The sequence below is a fragment of the Protopterus annectens genome, chromosome 1.part1, assembly GCF_019279795.1.
Source record: "Protopterus annectens isolate FY-2018-M chromosome 1.part1, PAN1.0, whole genome shotgun sequence".
Taxonomy (NCBI): domain Eukaryota; kingdom Metazoa; phylum Chordata; order Ceratodontiformes; family Protopteridae; genus Protopterus; species Protopterus annectens.
The window spans coordinates 679,747,639-679,753,464 of NC_056726.1; the positions used below are offsets into that span (position 1 = coordinate 679,747,639).

The 5,826-nt window shown below is 39.0% G+C and overlaps 1 pseudogene; it reads left to right on the forward strand.

The window, feature by feature from the left end:
* Positions 1-1,890: 1,890 nt before the first annotated feature.
* Positions 1,891-2,015, forward strand: LOC122816908 (annotated as a pseudogene).
* Positions 2,016-5,826: the final 3,811 nt, after the last annotated feature.

A 5,826-nucleotide genomic window follows, 5' to 3' on the forward strand; every position in this document is an offset into this window, starting at 1 on the left:
TTGATTGTGTTAATGAGGTTGAGGTCTCTGGGGCATGTGATGCAGAGGGATTGGGATTTCATTAGATGTAGCATTTCTAACAGAGCTGGGTCAGACATAGCTTTGTAAGTCAAGCAGAGATCGCCTCTAAGTAGGCGATATCAGACAGAGAATAGCTGGAGTCTTTTGAGTCTCGAGCTGTTGCAGCTGTCTAGTGAAGTACATGCCAAATGGGACATTATACTCAATGACTGGTCTAATGAGGAAGAGTAGAGAGAGACGATGACCTCTTTCTTCCTGGATGCAAAACCCTTGGTAATGAGATGTGCCACAGAGAAGGACTTTCGGACCACAGTGGCAATGTGATGGTCGAAGGAGATGTTGCTGTCAACCTGCATCCCCAGATCTCTTATAACACCTTCAGTGTTCAGTGGGCTCCCATCGATGTGGTAATTAGTGGGAACTGAGTTTTTACCAAACAGGGTGACAATGCATTTTTTGGTGTTATGCTTAAGGACATGGTTTCCACACCAGTCATTAGTCTCAGTGAGGCCTTTCTGTAGGATGTCTGCATCACTTGGAGAGTTAATAATGGCTCAAGCTTGCAGTTGTCTGTGAACTTGGTCAGCCAGAGTCCCTTTGTGTTGGCCTGGACTTCCAAGAAGTAGATGCCAAACAGGAGAGGACGCAGAACCAATCCCTGTGGGACTCCACTCATGACTGGTTGACAGTCTGACTTGGAGTCCATTACTTTCATACTGTGTGTTAAATCTCTGAGCCAATTTGCAACCCACATAGTGATATAGGGGTTGATGCCTAGTCTGGTGAGTTTATCAATAATTCCCAAGTGAGGAATGGTATAAAAGGCCTTGGTCTTCATCCACAGCCCTGGTGACTGACTCAAAGAAGTCAACCAGGTTGAGCAGGCATGATCTCCCTTGCACAAAACCAAATTGCGTGGGGTCTAGAATTTGGACATTTCCTATATCTTTTTTAATCATTTCCATGATGATGCGCTCCATAGCTTTACATATCAGACTAATGGGGCGATAATTCCCAGGATCTGTAGTCACGCGCCTTTTATGGAGAGGGATGATTATAGCAGTGCACCATTCAGTAGGGACAAAGCCTGAGGTGAAGCTGTGACTAAACAGGGCATACAGAAGTGGCACCAGTTATCTTTGTAGTTCATGCAGAACACAGCCATGGATATTATCAGGTCCCATGGAAGCTGTATTCTTGGCCTTGGACAATGCAGCTTTAACCTGTGCTGCAGTAATACTGGGTGCCTGACATTTTCCTGGTATTGTGATTGGTCCTTTGGGAGGGAGAAAGGAGTAAAGCTGGCACTGAATCTGTTGGCCAGTATGTGCTTGGCATAACAAATGATATTGCATTCCCAAGAATGTTTTTATTGTGACTACTACTGAGGAGAGTTTGGAATGCTCTTCACTTAAAATATTGCATACACCTTTGTTCTAACACCACTGTGGAACAGTATAGCTCAATTAATTTTGACAGTGATGGAAGCGGGCAACCTTATGGCTTATTTCCTAAAGTTAAAATGGGTTGCTTACATGTGCTGGTGGTAAAATTCTAGACTTTTAACTTCATTCAAAAGGAAAATAGTGGAGTAGATTATTACATGGTGCAAATGGAGTGTTGTGTGCATTAAACTTGCAAGGATATTTGTGCATTAATTTATGAAAGAATCATTTTTGAGATTTGTTAAGGACTCTGTGAAAGATTGCATCCCCTTTCAAATGGCCTTGGAGGTTTTTGCTCCTAGAGGGCACTGTTAGTAAATCTGAGGTGCGGAACTGTTTGCATCAAGAGTCCTGCTCTTCGACAGGCTGGCTAGCTGTGATGCAAAATGGGAGTGAGAAGAAGATGATTGCACCAAACCCTGTGATACTGGCAAGGGGAATACCATGATCAAAAAGATGGTTTCCCCAGGGTGAGGTCCTTCCATTGCACCCTTGGGTTGGGTTAACTCCTGTGATATCCCCAAATGTGGAAAATTCAGCTGTATAGGCCTAACAAGTAGAGCACCTAAAAGGCCTTTCCCTCTACTCAGTCTCCTATAGACTGCTGAGCAGTGATCTATGCTTGCCTTACAAGGCATATGCAGACGTCACATTTATGAATCTCTTGCATATTCATAAGTCAAATAGTACCAGCAATACAAGGTCTAAGGACCTGAATTTTGTCTGTGACTTAAACATAACATGCTGCAGGGACAGACATGTGTCTCAGTGACTTTTATTCTTTTGGAACAAGCTTCCCATCCACGTGAAGCTAAGTTCATCTATTACCCAGTTTAAGTACAACCTAGACCGGTGGATGGGGAATAGGAAATTTATAGCTTATAAATACCTGGCCCTCAATGTCCTACTTGGATACAGGACTTAGGCTTAGAAAGGCCCCCTGAGTCATTAATCTAGTAACACTCTGTAAATCTATGCAGTTGATTCAACTGGTTAATGCAGAATGTAGGTGTAAAATAAGATTGTTATGTATTACATGTGATAAAACATTTCAGCAAGATGCAAAGAAAGATATAGTTGAACATTTCTTGTGCCTCAGTAGACTTGTTAAATCTGTTACTTTAAGACATGATTAATGGTTATTATTATTATTTTATAATGGATATTTGTCACCAACTGTGGCCAAAAGAGAGGGTTTACTAAACATGCAGCTCATATATCTCATGAGACTGATTCCCCTATAGATATTCCATCAACGTTGGTCCTGTCAGGCAAGTTCTAGAGCTTGGAACCTGTCCAACAGAATAGTTAACTCAGTGGGTGGCACATACCTGCCAAATCATCCAGTTATGTGGAGGACTCTTATTAACTCATATTTCTTTACTGTATACCATTTCAGAAAAGTGCTATGGTGAGACAGTTGGTCACATTATGTACAATGAATGTTTACATTCACATTCTTTTAGGATATAAAAAGCATCTCAGCGTTATCAGACTTGGAATTAGGCAATTGTAAGCATTTCTTTATTTGACACACCTTACAATAACTATATTTACTTTTATGGCTGAGCATACTATCCTTACTGCAGTGTTGCTGAATGGCTTATGATCTATAAACCACTGCTTGGGAATGTGAGAAGTGATTGATTGCAACATCATGTATGCCCAGTTTTACAAATATGGGTATCTGAAATTGCTTTCTGCACACCGGCTTTGGCCTTCCGCATGTCACCATGCTTTTCCTACCTACAAAAAAAAAAAAAAAAAAAAAAAATGGCTGTGTTTTATATTCTTTGAAAGTGATTTCAGCAGGTATTGTTCCACATTTAATTATTTTATTGCAAGTTTTCTGGAACGCAAACAACAATGAGAAGAAAAAAAAAAAAACAGGATGCAAATGGAGATGAGTTTTTTTTTTTTTTTTTTTTTTTTGCGGTTCTTCACAAAAGTCAGATGCTATATTTACATTCTAGCTATTGCAGCAGATATGTGAAGGCATTTCCTCTTTATTGCAGTATTGTGATGCAATAGTGCTTAATTAGTTTCACATTTTGGCAAAGATCAATATGGACTCTCTCCAGCAGGAGGGATTATGAAACTATTGTTTTTCAGCATAACTCTGCTGACTGAGTTAGTAGAATACCTCTGTGTCTGGAGAAAGTAGAGGAGTAACTTTAAATAATATTTGTTTGTGTGAAGTTTGTTTTTTTTCCCCAGCACCTCGGATAGTTTAGGCAGAAACAACTGTGCAGTTTTTTTGTATTGTTCTCCACTTTTGAGTTGTATATTATCAAACTGATTTGGTGATGCTGTGATATGTGAAGAATATAGCTACAACTACACATTGTCTTCATTACAATCTCTGTTTAATGGTGAATGAGACTCTCACTTAAATAAAACCAACAATCTCGGCTTTGTTTTTGTGGGAACTTTGACTGGGCAAGTATGCATATATAGTAGGCATGGATGGTAAGGATGAAAAGTAAAGTGACTTTAGAGAAATGCAAAAAATATGGAGAAGAAATTTAAGGATGCAGCAGAGATATGTGTAAAGATTTATTGTTAATTTATTGTCCTTAGCTGTAAGTTAAGGGTTAGTATTTTTTAATGGGAGTCATCAAAAATATCTGGTTCAAAATCATGGGAATGGCTTTGTAGTGGAGCTGACATTTGTCACCTTATCTTGCTAGTATCACAGATATAGGAAAAAAGAAGTTCTGTAATGAAATGCGTGATATATAAGTAGGTAGGATATGGGCTGGTATAACTCGGTGGGTTATAAATAGGGGAGGACAGAGGTCTATTATCCTTTGAGCAAGGAAGTGAGATTGTCAGCAGATGTGCTTTGAGGATCCCATTGGAAGAAGAATTGGCACCTTTGTCTAAGGTGTCCAAATGTATTTGCATACAGCTTTTCAAGTGGCACATGTGGGAGAGGGATTGAGAGGGTGTACAGCTAGGAGACTGGAATATAGAGAGCTTAAATTATCCAATAAAAAGCAAGAGTAATCTGCTGATGTGGAGAAAAAAGACAAGATGGTATGCTTACTCGCAAAGTGAAATTGTTATGAAAAGGAAATCTTAACTTATGTAGTGGAATCTGCAAACAACCCAGAATGGAGCACAGCAAGGGAGAAGAAAGATACATTACAATTCCAGATGCATACGATGGATTAAAGGAGTGTAGAGCTGAGAAAGATTTTATCTATTAGAATGAGGAAGTTATGACAAATTCTAGGAAGAAGGCAGAAAGGTGTTGTGGGGTAGAGGTTTCATGGTCTGCAATTGAAAACAATTTCTGGTTTATCAGGGAGATGAGAAACGTAGGTGAAGGTAGGTGTAAAGCTGTTTGCCAGCATTGGACTAAAATTGTGAATATCAGGTGAGCAGAAATTTCTATAGGGGACAGAGAAGAGGGAACCTGGAAATCATATTCTCAGATAATAAATAAATAAATAAATAAATAAATAAATAAATAAACTCAGGGTGTCTACAGGAGTAGATTTGTAGTATATGGGTTTTTGCTAATCACTTAGGCAGAAAAGCATGTCACAGAGGTGCTGATATCAGGAGAGAAAGTAAACTTAGCAAACCTTTCTTGAAGGAACTTTCTGGAAATTGTAGAAGTGCTTTAACTAGTGCTCTAAGTAAAACACAAATGGACAAGGAGGAAAAAGAGGCAGACCAGGACATCCTTGAGATTAAACGAGTGGGTGGATCAGGGAAAGAAAAAATTGTGGAAATGAAAACAGCAGGTAGAGCTTGAAGTACTTTAAATCTAAACTATAAGGTCTGGTACGGGCCAGCCACTCTGTACCTTGCATAGATGGCATCTCTTCACAGTGGATGCAAAGTAATGGTGATAGGGAAAGTATATGGACTGTTGGAGATGTGGTAAGAAAAATGCAAGATGATGTCATATGTCATAAGAGTGTTCTGATGTGATGAAATGTAAGACAGAATAGCTCTGTAGAGTTGTTTTATTTCAGTGAAGTGTCACCACTGTTCTAAGGTTTATTTCTTATGTCAGAGCAAAAACATTTGTTCTAAGAGATGGGGTAAGACCAACTATGTTGGAAGACTGATTTGGATGGGAGAGAAGAAGTCAAGTGGTAATACTGAGGATGAATTAAAATTTATTTGTGAGGTGTGGGAAGACAAACAGAGATAATGGGAAAAGAAGGTTTGCAATATGATGACTTTATACATATTTTATGATGAATGTTATAGGCAATTGATGGAAAGGGAAATGTGATATCTCTCTTATAAGCAAGATGGGGCAAGGTCCTCTCATATTCATTCATATGGTTGGAATGTTTTGAGTAGCTTCATAAAAGATTGGGTATCCATAATTTTGTCA